Raw genomic sequence first — 22979 nt, forward strand, 5'->3', positions numbered from 1 at the left:
GTTCACGAACATTCTACGACACTGTAAGGACGAGGAGCTCGTTCTTTGTCTGCAGTGGATTGCTGCGGACCTGCAAATAGTTTATCGACATCATGATCATCATTAAAATTTGTCTGCACTATGACGGCATCTGAGGGGTGTCGTGTGAAACACAGGGCCAAACTATACCGGTAGCTTAGCATTGTAGAAAATAAAGAATTCAGCACCTTGAACTACATATACTTTGCCTATTGGTAAGCACATATCAAATGACATCCTCCCAGAACTATATGAGGAAGTAGAAAGAAAAGATGAGTTCCCAAATGCAGATAGCATAGCTGTTAGGAAGAATTTGTGGGCATCAACAGGAAACGACCACTACCTACACTATTTGAAGAAGTGAGATTCTTGAAGAAGACGTTAGAAAATTGAGATTTAATGGATAAAATAATGTCTGTAATTCATGATAACGGTCGTAATGTTGAAGTACCATGACTCGGGGATTTGTCGTGTGTAGCTCATACACTACAACTTGTTCTGAAAGAGGGACTTTCCAGTTCAAAGAATATTGAGAATCTGTTTTTATTATGTAGAACTTAGTAAGAACGTTCCTCAAAATCCACAAAGATTCTGAAAGGTGCACAGAAACATCTTTCTCTATCACAACACAGCCTGTTTCAAGATTAACATCCACGACTCTTCATATGCTAAAGAGCTTCAAGAATAGAATCTGCCGATCTCACCCTTCCACTGGAAACATATTGATTTACTGATCAATAAACTACTTTTTTAATGTTAAGCAACACGTCCCCGTTGTGACGCCTCCATCACACAGTCGACAGTGATTGCTGGACGCGAAATATGTTCCATCGCAAGGCTGTCTCACTACAACTTGGACGTCCTGAAGAGGTATGGTTGTTACTCCATTTCAATGTGTCGTGTTTTCAAATCTTTGGCGAAAATATAGGATACACTTAAATACTTGCCAAAAATGGTATAGTAAAGGTTTTTATATTTTTAATTTCCGATGACCCATTCTTCGGAGCCAGGAAAATTGCCTGGTAAGTGGTTCTTGTACGGAGCATTGTACAAGAAAAATTCATGGTCACTTCTGAAGATGAAGTCAACATACCTGAAAGACGATGTTTACGATTATTGCAAAACAATACAAAATGCCCGAAGCTGCGAAAGCTAGGAGGAAGATATTTGTTTCTACGACTAGCAGCAGTATTTCTGTTCAACACAGCAAGATTCGTACGTAACGGTGGTGGTGGTGGTGGTGATCATTGTTTTAAAAGGAAGTACTAGGCAACTATCCTCTATATTTCTAACACTAATCGGAGACAGAAATGGAAGGGATCCGATACTTCGAAAAATGAAGGTATCGGCCAAAGAAAGATAAGGCCACGAGGGCGTGAAAATGAAAGACTCCCTAGATCTCGAATATTCTAATACCGGCGGGATCGGAAAAGAACAAGAGTTGACCAAGGGACGTCGGATAGGAGGAGCCAGCTCAGAGCCCCGTGGTCGCCAATCCACGTTCCCCAGTTACGAGATCCGGGGGCCCTTTCAGTCGCCTGTTACAACAGGCAGGGGATACTGACCCCACCCACAGGGGGAATCGTACGTGACAGAAAACGAAGTAACAATATTAAATTAGTGATACGATTTTGATATTTTAATAGTGTAGAATAGTTTTTGGTTTGTGGGAATTAACCAATAACTAGAAATATAACCACAATAACTTATATTTAATTTGCAATTATACAGACATTAAAGTGTTAATATAAAAGTATGTTTAATAAATAACATTGTACTTAGAAATGTGTATTTTCGTGTTTTATTTCAACAATGAAAGTATCGAAGTATGCAGTATCGAGACTAGTGTTTCGACCCCACCTGTAATATTAATTGAAAGTAATAAGTGAACATTTTTAATTTTGCTGAGAAATATGGACTGTACTTAATACATTATTATCATTCAATTATTTACACTCCAGATTAAAGTAAAACTTTTTGCTTGGACCCTTTATTAACGTCGTATAAATACAGGAAACAGGAAACATTAAGTTTATCGTCTTAATATTATAACATTAAAAGACAACTTTTGTCTTCAATGTTTGACTAACCTGTGGATATGGACGTTGCTCGAGCCTCCCAGCCACAGTCCATGTTGCGTTCTGTTCCCTACGCCAATATGTAGAGGAGAAGGAACTTTATGCGCTCCTACAGTATAAGGTTCATTTTCCTTTACACATCTCACGCAACGAACGTTGTTATGATGGAGATGTCGGATTGTGGGGGGCACGGTGCCGTGTCGACACTGAAAAACGGGCTCTCTTCTTAAGAAGGTGCTGAAAACCGTTTTATTCGATGAAGCCTGTTGCAGCACACCTCTCCGGAGGCCGCACGCCATTCAAAATAACGTTTTTATTGGCTCCTATAATTTTTGTACCCTCGAAAGATCCGGGGTGGGGCTTTATGAAACTCAAACTGCATGTAAGGAATCGTTTTCAAGATGTTTCGAGTTTTGGGAAGGCGAAAACTGACTCTGAGATGAGGCCATCACACAGCCATAACTAGGCTCAGTCCGGTGGTGTTCAAACACATCATCCTCGTATCGGTACATTTACTGCCACGTAAAAGAAGTTCTGCGGCACCTCGGCGTCTCTGAAAACCATAAAAGTAGTTAGCGGGACATAAAGCCATTATTATTATTCCCCGGGTTCGATTCCCGGCCAGGTCAGGGACTTTTACCTTGACCTGAGGGCAAGGCTGGTTCGAGGTCCACTCAGCCTACGTGATTAGAATCGAGGAGCTATCTGACGATGAGACAGCGGCCCCGGTCTAGAAAGCCAAGAATAACGTCCGAGAGGATTCGTCGACCTGACCACACAACAACTCATAATATGCAGGCCTTCGAGCGGTCGTTTGGTAGGCCAACGCCCTTCAAGGGCTGTAGTGCCATGGGGTTTGGTTTTTTGACATTTGATATCATTTTTTGTTTAAAAAGTGAAAATGAGGACGAGAGATGTGTGTGAACCGGTGTTGTTGTGGTGCGTCGCTCCGCCTGTCTCAACCCAACGAGACCTTGCTATTCTGACGAGCGACTTTCTCATTTCGTAACCCATGTCACGTAGACTCTTCATTGCTTCATCATATGAGAGAGTACTATTACATGCCGCACACAAGGTAAAGTTACAAATAATTATTATTTAATATTACCTATATATATATATTACCTAGTCTAACGTGATTACATCGAATCCAAACTAATCTACTGTAACCTAATCTATCCTGCGGGCGAGCCGTGAATACTTCTACTAAATCAAGACTATTATTTTCCCGACATGTACCGTATAGTCTGTAAAGTGTTGAATTTTGATCAGGAGATGTTCTAAACTTTTTATTTTAAAATGTTACATGAAATCTTGAATTTGAGTATGCCATGTGGAAATACAGGAGGGAAAGAAACTCACGATTATCAATTTACGAATTTTACTGCATCTTCCTGCCTTTCCATTTGCAAATTTAGCAGAAGTTCGTTGTAGGAAACCATTTGTGAATGTTGATATACTCTAGACATGATGTGCGCTTTTGGGATTATAATATATTTTTTAAAGTGTAGGCCATCTCTTCAAGCAGACTCGTGACAAAGTAAAGTCCAGGTCGAATTGTCGAAAACAGACAGCAGCGAGTTCTGGAGACAGCCTGTGTAATAGTACCCCAACACTCGGTTGCGAATAAAACCCAGGACTTCCTGCACTGAATGGCAATGACACAATCATATTGAACAGAAACGAAAATGTTTTTAAAATAAATAATTGAAGCAGGCAGTGAGATTTTCCTTTTGATAATAATAATAATAATGTTATTTGCTTTACGTCCCACTAATTACTTTTACGGTCTTCGGAGACGACGAGGTGCCGGAATTTAGTCCCGCAGCAGTTCTTTTACGTGCCAGTAAATCTACCGACACGAGGCTGTCGTATTTGAGCACCTTCAAATACCACTGGACTGAGCCAGGATCGAACCTGCCAAGTTGGGGGTTGAAGGCCAGCGCCTTAACCGTCTGAGCCACTCAGCCCGGTTTTTCCTTTTGATTTACATTGTCAATTGAGACTTGAAAATGGAGGAAGTCATAGTTTTCACATACTGTACTTAAAGCTCCGAATCTGGTAGTTCTCGGTATTCTCAGCAAATGTCACCAGGGTCCATGTTTCGTAGTCCAAAGTGAGAAACACTCGCTTACCATTGCCTTCATTCCATTCCTCGACTTGCGCAATTAACTTCAGTCGTATAAAAAGCGCACCCCTAAAAACACCTCACATCTAAAATGATTTCAGTATTTTGAATTGTAATTCTTTCAAACTTGTGTGTCACAGCTCGTTCATGTCTCTGAGTGTTGGTGCTTCCATGATGGGAGAAATGCGGAGCTAAGACGTAGCCGTGTTCGGTGAGTGAATGTTGTCGAGAAGTTGTGTGCCCAGTAAAACCTCCTTGTCATTAGCACCTGTACCCAGAGCTACCACTGAGAAGTTCATTCACGTGACCTTGGGACACATTTATTGGATTTATTTTGCTGCTGTTTCATTGAAAGACTTATGAAACGATCCTCGTAGTACTTTCCAGTTTCATTTCAGGTCAGACATACAAAACAGATTCTCGTTGTGATTGTTGTTTTAGGAAGTACAACCTCACAACTTAGTTCTACTGACACTAACGGTGGACACGATTGTTGTTTTAAGAACTACAAATGTACAACCATCCTCTACTATCACTAATGGTGGTGGTGATAACTATCCTTTATTATTAACACAAATCAAAGCAAACGATAGAAGACAGCCGACACTTCAAGGAATGAAGGTATCCGCACAATAACGGGAAGGTGCACGAAAGTATCGCTGGGCCTAATACCGTCGGGATACCATTGTACGATAAGAGAAGAGCTTGCCACAAGGGAATGGTAATAATCCCAGATTCCGCTAGATGCCCCATGGTCACCAACCTATAGTACGTTCCCAGGAAGAGACATCTTTAAGTTTGTCATTTAATCCCGTCTTACAAGAAGGTGGGATGTGTTCTACACAGGAGCATTGTTTACATACAAAGACCACTCAAGTTCTTCGTTGTGAGAAATTATTGAAGGAAGGTGACACTAGCTACTGTATGGTGTGTAAAGGCGGAACACATAGATGGATCCCTTTCCCTTTCTTATTATTTACTATGCTCAGAGGAGCTTACGAAAAGAACAAGCACCACCACAGTGCTCCACGTGACGCACCGTTCCTCGCATGAGATACAAAACAACGTGTGGCTACAAGTTAAAGCTCGGCACAAGAACGTACAGGACTGAAAGAGGAACTAGTTGTTAGTTTTATTCCGCACTTCATTGGACATAACATCTTCATCACTAATAATTAGTTTAAAATTTAATATTTTAAAGGGAAGTTCAACGCGAAGTGGAACGTGGGCCTAGGAAGAAGTATCTGATTACACGAAGATGAAGCGAGCTGATAAGTGTAGTTTCAAATGTGAACGAAGCACTCCTTATCCTCACCTCAGCTTTTCCTTCGACAAATTTTGGTACTTTCTCCAGAATGTCATAGCATTGGTAATACCTATCAAGAAATTCGAGACCTAAGGTGGAGAAACAAAAGGAAGGCCATTGATGCGATGAGCTGTGTCCAGTCTCATGTACTCTGCTAGTGCTAGACTGATCTCGGAGATGCCCAGTTCTGTTGAGTGAGTAGAGAGGAGAGAGAGGAGCAGCGCTGGTGGCTCAAGATCGTACAACAGGACAAGAGAACAATAATCAGAGAATATAATATATTATATAATTTCGTGTGGCTATTTCTATCCGAGTGCAGGCCTTGTAAGGCTGACCCTCCGATGAGGGTGGGCGGCATCTGCCATGTGTAGGTAACTGCGTGTCATTGTGGTGGAGGATAGTATTATGTGTGGTGTGCGAGTTGCAGGGATGTTGGGGACAGCACAAACACCCAGTCCCGAGCCATTGGAATCAACCAATGAAGGTTAAAATCCCCGACCCGGCCGGGAATCGAACCCGGGACCCTCTGAACCGAAGGCCAGTACGCTGACCATTCAGCCAACGAGTCGGACATAATCAGAGAAGAAAAGGGAAGACGCCTAGCAATGTTCGGGTCGGAAGAGAACACGACTTGAACATGCCCCGTGGTCGTACTCTAGGCGATGTATCGCAGAACAACCTGGAACCTCCGTCACCACAGCCTTCAACTGAATAACTGCAATAAACTTATTAGGGCTCCGTGCCGAAGAGAGATTGAGAGGCCAGTCGGACAGCACTTTACCACTCTTCCAAGTACCAAGACGTCCATCTTGCATGTACAGAGTTCTGTTCAAGTGTGAGTTAACTAGCCCCTCCATGATCGCGTCCCGGCGCTGCTCGACGCCAAGAGCTAAGCCTGGCAGTATAGATTTCCCGTTCAAGTCTCCGGCCGGTTACCATGGAAACCCCGGTTCTCATTGGCTGGTGGCGCGGGCCGGAAGGAAGGAAGACCCGCCTACTTGTCATGCTGATATGGCGACAAAGGTAAGACACAGGCAATCAACATGGTTAACAATAATCTCGTTAGAGGGAGCAGGAGTGTTGACAGCGGGTATTGATCGGGGCCCGCTGGTCGTGGCTATTAACACTAATCAGAGGACGTCCGACAAACGAGAGACTCGCAACCTAAGTTGGCCAACGTAGCCCAGATGAAATTGACGAGCCCCGTGGTCGTGGCAGCAGAAAGCTGTGTAACTCTGAAGCATACCCGAGAAAATACAAATAATAAGCTACATGTTACTATGTTCATGACAAGGGCAAGTGGGGTCGCTGGGTGTTCTTCTTTGCACTTAATTAACGTGTTTTTTTACGTAAACGAATGTTCATTGTGTTACTAATGTCTAAAATAAGCCAGCAACTGTCTACATAGAAGACACTTGGAGGTGCACATCAATCAAATACAGTAGGCTACTTTTATTTTATGAACCTCTGTATTTTAATACAGCACATGAAGGAAAAGTTTGTTCCACGATCGGGATGCGAGGCCAGGTCCGTAGGCAAGAATGCTACCGCCAGACTATAATAATAATAATAATAATAATAATAATAATAATAATAATAATAATAATAATAATAGTCTCGGGAGTGAAAGCTGGGTCGATTCAGAATATTTTACTCATAAGTTAGACGTAACAGATATCAAATGAACGAAACTGGTTGCTGATACAGACAAGTGTGACGTGAGGTAAATGGGCCGGTGAGGGTAAGAGAAATAGAGGGAGACCAAGACTCAGTTTATAACGCGTGGAGCGTTCGGGTGTAATGAGGTACTGAGAGGGCGAAACCTCTGCTCAAGGCTATCACTCCATATCAACACTGCTACCACCACCTGTCCTGCCCCGCTGGTCAACATTAGAGCAGCGGGAGTCGAACTGGCTAAAAATGATGTCAAACCACAGCGATCAAGGCCACAACAAGTAATTAGGAGCCCATTACTTTGAAAAATGCAGGTATCGGCAAGGTCGCAAGAGAACAATACACAGCCTGTATTCTGCTTTAAAAATGCGCAATCTGTAAATGGCTCTTAAGGCAGCTTCAAGGGCGTAACGAAATTAGAAACATTGTTATCCCCGTGTGAGCCTCGCACAATGCCAGACTCAGCTAGAGATATTGGTGAACAACACCGCCATTTCCTCTTTTTCTTTTTTAAAGGAATCTTCCTATGCTTGTCCACCCCTGTGCTGGTGTGCACCCCTAAGCAGCCAGGTCGAGCCGCCCAGGTAATTCCACTCGGAGTAAATTGGCTGGAAAATTGGTGTCTCAGGTGGTCGCCTTCTCACGTTGTAGTAGCGGCCGAGGGTGGTAGTGGGTGGGGGAGCAATGATCTTCGGAAGACTCGAACTAGTGCTGTAATCATCGCTGCTCTCAGATGTCAACAAAATATTGTCTGCAACTGCAGCGGCAGATTCCTCATTTTCACTTTTAATATTAGATGTAGGCTATACGCAGTGGCGACTCGTGACGAAACTTTCAGGCGGTTGTCAGCAACATTTTTGTTCATGTCTAAAATGTACCAAAGTAGAACGCAGATGAGTACAAAATAACTTACTTAAGTCATTTCACTAAACGTTCCTTGTTCGGTTCCTTCTCCACTCATAATATGGTAGAACCTCTACCACCGAGGATGCATTATCAGGCCGGTGCTATTGGAAGGGGCTCAAACGCGTTAGCCTCGTTTGGTAGATTGACTGGCACGCAGAAGAACTGCTGCGGGACTAAAGTCCGACACCTTGGCGTCTCTGAAAAAGTAGTTAGTGCGATTTAAAAACAACATTATCATTATTACGACTGAAATGTTTTATTCCGTAGCCTGGTCCCCTACGAGATGTGTTGCGATGGAGAACAGCGATCGTGGCCTGTTGATCCAGTGAGCACAGTAGAAAACTACTCTCAGGACAGCCACCGCCTCCCAAATACAGATCTGAAAAGCCGTGGCCATGGTAACTTCGCTGTGTTGTAGCGAACACAAGAAGCGTACTGGTACTCATATTAATGTATTGGAAACGAGTCCCCACCCACAATGTAAAGCAAGCGATTACGAACACCTGTTCAGAATTACCTACTGGCGATGTAATGCAGTAGCCGCGGAGGTGGAGGATCCTTGGTTTGAGACGTGCTCCTCGCTCATGGGCATGCAGAGTGCTTCCTGCATTGACAGTCCAAACGAACAACTATCGCAGTTTTGGTGTAGGTCGAATGCTCGTGATCAATTGGTGAAATCAGGTCGAAACACAGGAAACAATTTTCAATTATCCATGAATGCGTTAATATGCATTAGAATTTGGTGTTCACGTGCTCATGTGCTCCTAAGAGGCCGTACTCACTGACGCTACGCGCAAAACACGGAATGCGGTAGACCGCGGCTTTACGATGTAGACCTAGCACTACCCACAGTCACGGTAGAGGTAGACTTTAACTTAGCACTATCCTCAGTCACGAGTAGAGGTACTGACTTTAACTTAGCACTACCCACAGTCACGAGTAGAGGTACTGACTTTAACTTAGCACTATCCACAGTCACGAGTAGAGGTACTGACTTTAACTTAGCACTACCCACAGTCACGAGTAGATGTACTGACTTTAACTTAGCACTACCCACAGTCACGAGTAGATGTACTGACTTTAACTTAGCACTACCCACAGTCACGAGTAGAGGTACTGACTTTAACTTAGCACTACCCGACTGACTTTAACTTAGCACTATCCACAGTCACGAGTAGAGGTACTGACTTTAACTTAGCACTATCCACAGTCACGAGTAGAGGTACTGACTTTAACTTAGCACTACCCACAGTCACGAGTAGAGGTACTGACTTTAACTTAGCACTATCCACAGTCACGAGTAGATGTACTGACTTTAACTTAGCACTATCCACAGTCACGAGTAGAGGTACTGACTTTAACTTAGCACTACCCACAGTCACGAGTAGAGGTACTGACTTTAACTTAGCACTACCCGACTGACTTTAACTTAGCACTATCCACAGTCACGAGTAGAGGTACTGACTTTAACTTAGCACTACCCACAGTCACGAGTAGAGGTACTGACTTTAACTTAGCACTATCCACAGTCACGAGTAGAGGTACTGACTTTAACTTAGCACTATCCACAGTCACGAGTAGAGGTACTGACTTTAACTTAGCACTACCCACAGTCACGAGTAGAGGTACTGACTTTAACTTAGCACTATCCACAGTCACGAGTAGATGTACTGACTTTAACTTAGCACTATCCACAGTCACGAGTAGAGGTACTGACTTTAACTTAGCACTATCCACAGTCACGAGTAGAGGTACTGACTTTAACTTAGCACTATCCACAGTCACGAGTAGAGGTACTGACTTTAACTTAGCACTACCCACAGTCACGAGTAGAGGTACTGACTTTAACTTAGCACTATCCACAGTCACGAGTAGATGTACTGACTTTAACTTAGCACTATCCACAGTCACGAGTAGAGGTACTGACTTTAACTTAGCACTATCCACAGTCACGAGTAGAGGTACTGACTTTAACTTAGCACTATCCACAGTCACGAGTAGATGTACTGACTTTAACTTAGCACTATCCACAGTCACGAGTAGAGGTACTGACTTTAACTTAGCACTATCCACAGTCACGAGTAGAGGTACTGACTTTAACTTAGCACTACCCACAGTCACGAGTAGAGGTACTGACTTTAACTTAGCACTACCCACAGTCACGAGTAGAGGTACTGACTTTAACTTAGCACTACCCGACTGACTTTAACTTAGCACTATCCACAGTCACGAGTAGAGGTACTGACTTTAACTTAGCACTATCCACAGTCACGAGTAGAGGTACTGACTTTAACTTAGCACTACCCGACTGACTTTAACTTAGCACTATCCACAGTCACGAGTAGAGGTACTGACTTTAACTTAGCACTATCCACAGTCACGAGTAGAGGTACTGACTTTAACTTAGCACTACCCACAGTCACGAGTAGAGGTACTGACTTTAACTTAGCACTACCCGACTGACTTTAACTTAGCACTATCCACAGTCACGAGTAGAGGTACTGACTTTAACTTAGCACTATCCACAGTCACGAGTAGAGGTACTGACTTTAACTTAGCACTATCCACAGTCACGAGTAGAGGTACTGACTTTAACTTAGCACTATCCACAGTCACGAGTAGAGGTACTGACTTTAACTTAGCACTACCCACAGTCACGAGTAGAGGTACTGACTTTAACTTAGCACTATCCACAGTCACGAGTAGAGGTACTGACTTTAACTTAGCACTACCCGACTGACTTTAACTTAGCACTATCCACAGTCACGAGTAGAGGTACTGACTTTAACTTAGCACTATCCACAGTCACGAGTAGAGGTACTGACTTTAACTTAGCACTATCCACAGTCACGAGTAGAGGTACTGACTTTAACTTAGCACTACCCGACTGACTTTAACTTAGCACTATCCACAGTCACGAGTAGAGGTACTGACTTTAACTTAGCACTATCCACAGTCACGAGTAGAGGTACTGACTTTAACTTAGCACTATCCACAGTCACGAGTAGAGGTACTGACTTTAACTTAGCACTACCCGACTGACTTTAACTTAGCACTACCCACAGTCACGAGTAGAGGTACTGACTTTAACTTAGCACTATCCACAGTCACGAGTAGATGTACTGACTTTAACTTAGCACTACCCACAGTCACGAGTAGAGGTACTGACTTTAACTTAGCACTACCCGACTGACTTTAACCTAGTACTACCCACAGTCACGAGTAGACGTGACAAACAACTTTGACGCGTAAGCCGCAGTATTGTAGATACCAACCAGTAGTGCGGTGGTCGACGATTTGAAGTCTGTCTACTTATTTTGAAACAGTATTATTTTATGACATAGTGTTCTTAGGGTAGGTTCAAGGTTTAATACCGAATATCTTCACTTCAAGACCGTCCAGAATCTCTGAAAGTCTCACTGTTACCTTTATTCTTTGTGCCTTATCTATGAGGCAGGCTCTAACATTGCCACGGACATGCTTTACTTCGCGAATGCAGGACGGTAAGCAACAACTGTGTTCTTCCTATGCATTGTGTGATCAGAAGACTAAACCGTCCAACATTTTCCATCACAAGAGCCCAAGAAAGAGAATATTTTCACTTGATATGAAGGTGAGATACCACCTCCACGGTGTACAGAATCCTGGATTTGAACTTGCTAGAAGAACTCTTCTAGGAGTAATGATCTGAAATGTAAATTTTAAAATGATGGCGCAGTAGCTATACAATATATTGGCATTCAGGTATAATAGTTAAGAAGTTATGTCCTTCTACCCTGGCCATCGCTGTACTAAGCACTCACTTCCGGAGTTGGTTTACAGCCCTACCCGCCCTTGAGAATGCTGTGTAGCGGTTCACCAGTCCCCCGGGGAGGTTTTGTGACTTTAGTGGCGACATGCGGTCTGGTCAAGCGGTCCTTTTGTCTCCCTCCAAGGTGTGCTCCAGGTGGGTGGCAGCCAGGAATGTTATGAAGCAACTCCTCTTCACCATCTGCATGGACAATGCTGATCACTCGTAGTTCCTCCTTCAGAAATAATAAAGACTGGCACGGTGGAATGACAAGATAAGTAGGATGAAGATCGCTGCACGCCTGGCGGAGTGATTCTGAACAGGAATCTAGGAGTTTCCTTGTCTGTGGTAATTAAACATAGATGAGCAAGGTGCCATTATAAACGTTACTCTACTATGTTCATACATTCATTTCCAGCACTGTACAGGTTGATAACAATATAACATTTTATAACTGCTCCGAGGCGCCGATTTTACGACAAAATGATTACTACCAGGACATTTAAGAGATGTTCAGTGATGATCCCTGCTGCCTTGAGGAGCTCCTGCGGGACAAAGTTGGACGTGTACTGAAGAACACTGGATCAGTGCTGGCTGTCCGCAAGGACTACCAAGGCTATTGCAGCAAACATCACGCCATATAGCCAACGATGTTCCGTGTCCTCGCTCGGATAGAGTCCGTATCTTTATGACCTACAATGTACTTTTACCCTAGAAATACCAGACATGACGTAAAAGAAATTAAATATTGTCTAAATTTAGTTAAAAACCAGCAGTAATCTGGTGACATTCCTAACAGTCTTTTATCGTCGCTGTTTCGACAAGGTATAGCTCTCGCAGCTCGGCGCAACAGTCCAGTCTGGTGGTGTTTGAAGATTTTCCCGCACGTTAAAGGTAACACTAACAGTACTTAGTAGGTTGAAACACCAATATCACTTGGCGTTATCCACAAAAAGAACGTGAGCGAGTTTTATAACACTATTTTGTGTTAATGAAATGTCGTGTGGTTCGGCTCGCCAGGTGCAGGTCTTTCTATTTGACTCCCATAGGCGACCTGCGCGTCGTGATGAGGATGAAATGATGATGAAGACAACAACACATAACTCAGTCCCCGTGCCGTAGGAATTAACCAATTAAGGTTAAAATCCCCGACGCGGCCTGGAGTCGAAGTCGGGACCCTCAGAACCGAAGGCCAGTACGCTGACCGTTCAGGCAACGAGTCGAACTGATCCGTGACATGTGACATGTGGGGCGCACAGCAGCTGGACTGAGCCACCCGCATTGCTATTGTGCCAGTTACTAAACATTAGCAGACATTTGCCCTTCTATGTTGTATTACTAACAAAAAGCTTATTCTGAGCTGACTGATAGAGGAGAGTTCGAGGAAAAAGAAACCACTAGACTAAAACAATGTTTTCGTTAATTCGACTACATTCATCTCAAAATATCCTTTTCATCCAAATGCTGTCTAGTTTTTCCCACACTACAAATATATATCAATCAGATTATTGACCTAGTTTTTGAATTAAATTATGATTCAGGAGACTGTGGGTTCTAACTCCAATATGTCACCTCTGGCGGTTATTATCCGTGGTTTCCCATTTTCACAGCAGTCAAATATCAGGAATATATCGTAATAAAGGACGCGATCAATTCTTTCCCAGTATAGCGCTTTCCTACCAACGACTATAAAAATGTAAAAACAAGTGGCATTTGAAAATGGATGTTATTTTAGAAGTGAACGAGTCTTTCAGAGCTGAACTGAACCGTCTATCTAGGTGGTGGTGGTGGTGGTGGTCCTCTGTGAGCACTGAATGGAAGAGGTCCGACACTGGGAAGACTGGGCGACGAAGACCGTGAACCCAGTACCGTCGGGGTCGAAACACAACAACAGCCTCCACCCTGTTGTTCTCCCTAGAACCTCCCGAATGTTCTGCTTCACTCAGTCTCTTGGAATTCGGTGGTTTGGGCAACGTACCTGTCAGCTTGCATTCGGGAGATAGTGGGGTCGAACCCCACTGTCGTCAGCCCTAAAAATGGTTTTCCGTGGTTTCCTATTTTTACACCAGCCATATGCTGGGGCTGATCTTTAACTAAGACGATGGCCGCTTCTTTCCTACTTCTAACCCTTTCCCATCCTATCGGTGCCATAAGACGTGCGTGTGTCGGTGCGACGTTAGGCTGAGAGCGACACTAGTGTCCCACCGAGGTCTGAACGAGGAGCTGTTGCTGCAGTGTCTACTTAAGAACACTGTGTGTCTATGTATTTCTGTCGACTGAGGACCGCTATCGTGAGTGTGAGGTGTGTGAGGGTCGTCCTGCTTAGTGACTGAACTATCGTGTGTTGTGGTCTACACACAGCTGCTGTGCCAGGCGACCGGACTTGGAGAAGTGAAAGTCCCGCCGGACCGCCTGCGGTGCTATAAGAGAGAGACTTGTAATTAGAAAGTGTGGCCATTCATGGTTGATTGGAGTTGTGTAGTTCATCCTCAAATATATGTAGAGTGATAAAACAGTACTATGAATTCAGGCCTCTATGCTCTGACGCAACGGTTAACCCCCTTGGATTCCGTTTCGTGCCAAAATATCATCATCAGAATGTTTGCCGCTGGGGAACTAGAGGTGATATGCATTGAGGGAATATGACGCGTCCGTCGGATGAAGACGTTAAGAATTGAGCATTTGCTGTTATTCAACAGGAGCAGGCTATGTGCCGTGACCGGGTTTCACCTTCTCCCTACCTCACTATCATCATCGCACAGCGAAACGCGCAGACCACCCGGGTCGTCAAACGGAATGACCGGCACCGGACGAGCCAAACATACACTACTAAAACAATAACGTCCATCATGAACTCTTAAATAACATTTACATAATTACAGTGTCGTTCCTACAAGCTCCCTTCAGCCCACCCCATCTTTCTTATAGACTGGGATGAACCTCTGATGGTGAATTTTTCGTCTTCTTTTTATTATTTTCCTCGCCCTCTCTGGAGTCGGCTCATCTGGTCCATTTTTACTGTCGATTGCCCTTTCTGACGCTACACCTATGTGAAGGATGTAGTGTTTCTGTACGGCGATGTGTCTGTAGATAGTATTAATAACGAGAAGAAGCTGATTTCTTACCTGCTTGATTCTATACAGTGTCCACAAATTTAAAATATCCAAATTTTGGAAAGTAATTTAATCTGAAGCTATATAGCTATCTCAAACAGGACAGAACTTCATCCATCTTCTTCCTGTCAGGGTGGGATTTTATGGAAATGGCATGGCCATTTTCTAGTGTTTATTTAAATTGTGTGTCACCAGGAGGCAACTAGCAATACGCCATGTCCATGATGGATGACTTCTGATGATCATGTAAAAAGTTACGGCAATATCAAAGAACAAATAATAAAAGTTTCGAAAGGCACGGCCAAGCACGATCTGTCGAAATAAACTTTTCCTTGTTGTAACGTGTTATTGTTAACGTTACATCGAGACAACTGGTTTCCACCCACATCGGAGCCTCCTCCACCTGGCGGTCAGCTGAACAATTTCCTTCAGTGTTCTCTGTTTCCATAGTCTGACCTGTATTATGGTAGTTTTTGTATAATAGGCATCCCACGTTCCTCTGAATTCACCTCGTTCGAGTATTTATTTCTATGGCTTCTCGGAGGTGGTGGTGATGATTATTGTTTTAAGAGGAAGTTCAACTAGGTAAGCATCCTCTACATAACACTAATCACAGAGAAAAGAATTGAAGGCATCCGACACTTCGAAAAATGAAGGAATCGATGAAGGAAAGACAAGGGCCACGAAGGGCGTGAAAATAAAAGACTTCCTACGTCTCGAGTGCTGTAATACCGTCGCGGTCGGAAAAGAACAAGAGTTGACCAAGGGAGGTCGGATATCATAAATGAAGGTGAGGAGTCTGGCACAAGTAAGTGGAAGCAATGTCAGGACTCAGCTAAGGGGCCCGTGGTCACCAACCCACGCTTCCAGTTCTGCGTAAACGTTGACACCACGAAGCTCGGAGTACGCTGAGGCTGGCCACTGACGGCGCTGTCCAACAAGAGCGGAGTTCTGAGTCACACAGTGGTCAGCCGAAGATACAACTATTAAAGGATTCAAGAACATTATGCGGGAAACGGTACCGAAAGCTTTGGACAAGGATCTGTAAAATTCAGTTGCTCTCACTTCTTTAGGAGGATCTATTTGTTACACTGAGGAACCATATTTGTAGCTTGTAAGAGTTATGGTTAATATTGCGAATATTATTCTTTTTTAAAGCAGATCATTGTTTATATATTATACTTTGTTGTAGCGCACTTTAAATACAAATAGTAAGAAGACAGTGTTGTGTCTTCTCTCGCTATTTAGAGGCTCGTGATAAGTTTTAAATTGTATTTTCATAAACTCCATCAACAGCGAAAGTCGCTCAACGCTGTGCAAAATGAAGCATAAAACTTGAACTACGTTACCCTGAATGAATAACAGTCATTTTACTTCTGTTAAGAGGAAACTCTCATCCCGAAAATTGTAAACCGTAGCTTGGACGCCGTACATTAGGACATTGTAATAGCATGCCGAATATGTAAATAGAGTATAGAAAAATGAAACTATGTCTCTTAATATTGAGCGCATTATAAATCAAAAGGTCGATTTTTCTTGCGATTGTAGTGTCTACTGTACACGAGGAGGGCGTGCTCGCTTGCATTTCAGACAAGCGAGAACTATGCTCTAGAGCAGAGGTGCTCGGGCGGGCACACAGCTCTGGGAGCGGGCCGGTAACGTCACAGCTCGTTCACCCAGAATACCCGAGTTTGACACGGACGAAGAAAATAATGAAAGAAAGAGGACAGAAATCCACCAATAGAGAGTTAGACCTCAAATATCTTCTAATGTATGTAATGAATTAGTTGTCACTATTAAATTTTAAAAAGTGCTTGAGAAACATTTCTAATAAAATGCGGAGTTAACGTTGAAGTGCTGTGGCTTGTTAAACTCACCAACAATCCGATCAGGCGTAGTGTGCATCTATTTGGAAGACTCTTGTTATATTTTGATCTTGGACAGTCACTTGTCCCTCGACATTTAGAGCCTAGCTATTATCATCGGACACCTGATAAGGTTTAAAAATAATTTTCAAGAATTGAGTGAACAGCAAGTTACACAACACTACATACAACACAGTGCAAAATCAAGCCGTAGACTTGTTGAATTATGTGAATATATTACTTTTTGCTGAGTGAATAACAAGAATTTTACTTTTTTTAAATGGAAATACTGTCACTACCATAGAAGGAGTTGTAAATCGCAGCTTGTACGCTTATATCCTGTACCTTTGTAAATCGCAACACAAAAATTATAACGTGTTAGTTTTCTTTGAATGTATAAATACAAGAGAATAAAACTGACTGTTTATATCGAGCGCATTATAAATCAAAGCGGAATATCTTGAAAAGAACGCTTTTCTGGCGGTTATGGCGTTTAAAAACTACTGTACCCCAATCAGCTTTTCGATGAGTAGTCGAGGAGAGCTCCCGCTTCCTCTCGCTTCAGTGCTACGTAAGCTGCCCGCATTTACGTCACGGGAGCCCGGCCGCACTCAAAGGGCGCCTCTAGAGTCTCTCCTCCCCTCAACACTGGTTCAAAGTGAGTACCCATTTCAAAACGTTTGTTTCACATTCGCAAAGAGAACGATGTGTGATAGGTTAGTGGTGAGTGGCTCAGCGAATTGCTGGTGCGGTTAAGGGCGCACAGTTGTGAGTGCGTTCGAACTCCATTGTCGGCAGCCCTGAAGATGGTTTTCCGTACTTTCTCATTTTCACACCAGGCAAATTGGGACTGGGACAGGCGCTTCCTTCCCATCCCTATCCCTTCGCAGCCATAAGACCTGTCTGTGTCGGTGCGACGTAAAGCAACTTGTAAAAAGAAAAAAACTCTGCTTCGAGGGAAATTAATAACATTATTTCCTATCCAACTCGACACGTGGCTATCGAGGTCTCCCTGAAAAATCTTCTTCTAGTTCGTGTTTACCAACAAATGAAATAAACACAAATATGAATATTAACTATTTAAAGTGTTAATAAAATGATCACATGCTAATTGTTCTATTAAACAATATTACAGAATATTATTAAACATAAAATAAGTGAAGTGAGTTTTAATGTACAAATAAACTTTGAAACTCTCTTGTCGTAAATCTTTCAAGATATCATCGGCCTCAATGACGAGCGGGTCCAGTGGCTGTTGTGACGGCGAACAGTTTTAAGTAGCGTTCGTGACCAGGAGACGGCTGCACCACGCATTCAAGCCTGAGTTTATACAATCGCTATTCCTCAGTTTTAAAATATTATAATTGTGAAATAAAATTCTTAAAATAACCTAAAATACAAGTCGACATCCTCAGGATTTATCTTTCGATCTGTAGGCAGTAATTTTGGCATCTATCTTCGACAGGAATTCAAACAGATAAACGATCTTTGTTCTATGATTCCAGAGGACGGGAAAGCGCTGCTACAGCGCAACTTCTTCAGCGTCACAATTGTGTTTTACCGGGCTGCGTGGCTCAGGCCTTCTGACCCCAACTGGCTCAGTCCGCCGGTGCTCAAATACGTCAGCCTCGTGGCGGTAGATTTAGTAGCACGTAAAAGAACACCTGCAGGACTGAATTCCGGCACCTCGACGTCTCCGAAAACCGTAAAAAGTAGTTACTGGGATGTAAAGCCAATAACATTATTATTATTATTATTATTATTATTATTATTATTATTATTATTATTATTATTATTATTATTATTATTCCGAGGTATCTGTGGAACAGCAGAGGTGAAAGAAGGTGCGGGCTGGAATAGGTCTCAACTACAAAATTAAATTTAAAACTTTAACAAAGGTTATATTTTCTTTTCAAAATCAACAAATAACAGAGTATAACAGGTACCAAGTAGCAGATCAACAATTAACAAATTACAGCTCATTACAAAATTTGGGCTTCGAGCCCCAAGTTTACTTTCTGAGCTCTCAGCTCACGATCACAATTGCTAAAGGGCAGAAAACCCCTAAGTACAAGGAGCACTTGCTCCTAATTACAATGTTAAGGAAGGGAGCAGACCCGCTCTCAATTTGACAAGCCTCTCAAAGGCCACAACAACTTTCACTTCAGACTGCCCTCAAGGCACACCAGGAAACAGGGGTATTTGATACCCACCCTACAGGGCCTTTACATGAGGAAAACAAAACATCAGGGTAAGTTACTGGCCCATAATACAAAACTGAATGGAGGCGATAACTTGCACTCCTACACAACGTTTTGTCTAAAAACCTACGTGGCGCTAGGCCGATAATACAGGGGCTAATCCCAATCTATGGAGGTGACTAGTCGGCAAAATAAATTTAAGACTTAAAGAAGGAAGAGAAAAACGGTTACGAAAACATAGTCTCCTCAATTTCAAAATGAAGGGGAGTTCGAGAGGGTGAAGCACTCTCTATCCCCGCTTTATAGTAAAAGAGATTAGAAGTTTTTACATACACAGAAAGGAAATTTACATTTTAAAGGAATAGGTTACTTATTAAAGGCTTCGAACCCTCCCCGAGAGTTAAACTGCTGAGCTAGCGAAAAATAAAGATGTTAACAGGCCATTACCTTGTTGAAGAACTTCTGCTTGAAGAAAGAGGCGCTTCCCGCCCCCTGCTACATATTCACACACTAAGAGAGATGTTACTGAAGTGGCACCGAGACAAGAAAATCAGCAGTTTATATACCCTCGTGGAACATTCGAGACCTTTCAGGAATGAGTAGACACACCCTTTCGTTTTATTGGCTAACATCAAAAGTTACACACAGCATGAACAAGAAACCTAGGATTGGAGGAAAATTAATTTAGAAAATTCGGGATTGGCTGAATTCAAAACTGGCGGAAACAGAGATCAATATTGTCAACCCAAACCCTGAAAGAAAGAAATTTAACAAAGAACAAACTTATGGATAAAAGGTTTCTTCAAAAAACAGTTCCATCACTTCGCACCAGAGTGCACAATCGTAGTCTTTTCTCTGTAGAGACATCTAGAAGAGAATGTCCACACTTCTTGATACGGAATAAACAAACACAAATCAAAATAGACACAGTTCAGAACACTTCAAAATTACCAAATTTACAATAGTGACATCTTCCGAGAAACCGTTGGTTTAATACAGTTTGTTAAAGTTGAGGCTTTCTCCAGTAGAGGAGTTTTTAACCGGCGCAATATTTAAATTGCGGGGTCGGGGTGTACCAACCGGTACAATTATTATTATTATTATTATTATTATTATTATTATTATTATTATTATTATTATTATTATTATTATTATTATTTGTCTTTCAAGATCCAGTCATGTCGCGAGGTCACTTACGCCACTGCCTACCACATGATCTCGTACTGTGTTTCGCGAAATATAACCATATTTTTTATGGAAGTGGTAATTCCCATATCTTGGCATGCATGCAGGCAACAGTTTGTGTAAGAGCAGGTGTGACGTATTGCAGAACTTCGTCACGTTTCTTGGGAATGGCTCAGTTTTACGACCACATGCCACCCTACTCGGCCGTCTCGCTGACTCTTCACCAACGAGCTGGACTTCTCTGTAGCAGAGCATGGAAGTGACAAAATTGAACACAAATATTGAGCCGGAATTTCAACGGCGCAGATTATTTGAAAGTAATCATGATTTGTAGGCTGTATCTACTGAACTTCTTAATTTACATAATAATACTGCTATTTGTCAACATTCTAAGTGAAAAGTAAATTATTTCTCCTATTACATGCCTTTCCAAGTTTAACTAGAGCGGCAACCCAAATGAGCATACGGTCGGTATTACACGACAAGGGGAGAGAGGCTCCCCTTTATTACGCACCATTGAGTGTGTTTGCCCAGTGACTGGCGCTGGGAACATGTAATTATATTGTTAACGTCTTGTGTAGCCATGTAGCCATACAGTCCACACTGAGCTTCTCCAAGACCCGCGAGGAGATATTTATTACACCTGGTAGGGTCGTGCGATGCGTGAAGGAACAATGAGTGAGTGCTTATGACGATCAGATTTAGCCTATGACTTTTAGTGGCGCGTATTTGACGCCCCTGCGACCTGTGAGATGATGATGACAGCGAGGTGCCTGCACGTATAACATCAAGGCTCAATGTCTCCATCCGATGGCATGTGCCTCCCTCTGCACGAACACCACGGGCAGCTTTGGAATTAAATCCAAGCTTTTGGTACGCAATGTATTGATTAGAAATTGTATACGACCGCCTCTCCTACCATCCGGGGAACTCTCCACCAACTGGACTCGAACCGAATAGCGGGAGAAAGTGACAATATCGGCCGCCAGCCCCGCTATTGGCCCCGTGATCACCTGACGTTCCCGTTTTCAAACAGAAATCACCATCACCACAAACTTGTGGCAAAACCAACAGCAGCGAAATTTCAAACGTGATACGTGGTGACAGCAGACAATCTGACTTCATGTTCACAGCACGTTTCTAATTTATTTTGTGTATACGTAACAATCGAGAACAAAACATTAAAACACTCGAACCTCGATCAAAAACGTAACATATAAGTTAGTTCTCCGGCTGTCTGTCACGGGCAAGTCGTCGTTGTTTTACAGCACTCCTTCAGTCTGCAAACATCTGCTAATTAACTAAGAGCCTCCAGAATCCCGTCTGTTGCCTCGTACATATACGACTGTTGACTTGGTCCCCTGTACTTCTCTTACCCTCTATTACTCTCGTAGGTAACCTATCCTCACATGACCCCATCGCCGAAGCGTATTCAATAACCAGCCATCATATCGGGAATTACTTCTTCCCTTGACGTAACTTGAAGAGCGGTAGACTTAACGATCCTCCTTCCAAACGAGCTCACTTTAGCAGCTTAACGCTATCTGTTGTCACACGGCGGTACTAGCGCCTGTCCCGCTCACCACTTCCTAGCGCTTCCATCAGCTTTCCGTGGGACGCAAATAGAAACAAATCACATTTCAACATTTAAATTTCTGCCGCAACTTTTTAACATTTTGGCAGACGATATTACTATTCATCAAATAGGTTTGTACGACCTATCGTCTATTCTTGTTGACAAAATCTCATTTTCAGCGTAAAGTCAAAGTGTTTTATGTATATTTCTACAGCGCACACCTAACTGCTTCGAGCCACTAAGCCATTTTTTCAGCAATTAATTATTAACACTACCGATGACATTTCAGCAAAATTATTACTATTACATTTAGGAGAAGGCAATCGATCATTTACCAAAGTTTCATCGAAATATGCGTGATCCAAATCGAGCAGTTCCGGTTCCCTTGTCAGAGAAAAGCAGCAAGAGTGTAAATCCTTACCAGGAGATACGTAATTAGGTGCAACTGGATCTACTTGTTCCTAAACGGTACGAAGTTGAAAAATACCGTTGCCTTAGTTCCGAAGAGCTGCATAAACAAAGAGGTCATCCTAACTTCGACTTGCGTGCTCTCGGCTCTTCATATTTGTTAATCAAAGCTGATAGGTCTCTCATCAAGCTGTACTTTGATGCCGAACACTTTCTTCCTATAATTAAGGCCCTTCACCAATTACCGTCTTCTTTATTACTCCTATCCAGAAAGTTAATCTGGAGAAGTGCTTTTGAGCAGCGACGCGTCTTCTGCATTGACCGTCAGAGCGAGTCTTCAAACAGGGGTGGCCCCGCAATCTAGCGGACCTCGGCTGTTCTTCAGAGAACTGAGAAATTACACGCACGGGATTCGAGACATTTAACTCTTCATTACGAGGTCAAACTGGCGTAACTATTACACATGAATGACACTGAATTTCTAAACTGTAGCGTAATTTCGTTAAGTTAGAATTATAAAAGTTTTACGAAAAGATACCGGACATTTTTAACACTAATGGTGGTCTTCCCTATTCTTGTTACAGGAAGTACAACCATCCTCTATTAACACTAACTGTGGTGTTTGTTATTGTACAGGAAGTACAACCATCCTCTATTAACACTAACTGTGGTGTTTGTTATTGTTGTGACAGGAAGTACAACCATCCTCTATTAACACTAACTGTGGTGTT

The sequence above is a fragment of the Anabrus simplex genome, chromosome 11 (assembly GCF_040414725.1).
Source record: "Anabrus simplex isolate iqAnaSimp1 chromosome 11, ASM4041472v1, whole genome shotgun sequence".
Lineage (NCBI taxonomy): Eukaryota > Metazoa > Arthropoda > Insecta > Orthoptera > Tettigoniidae > Anabrus > Anabrus simplex.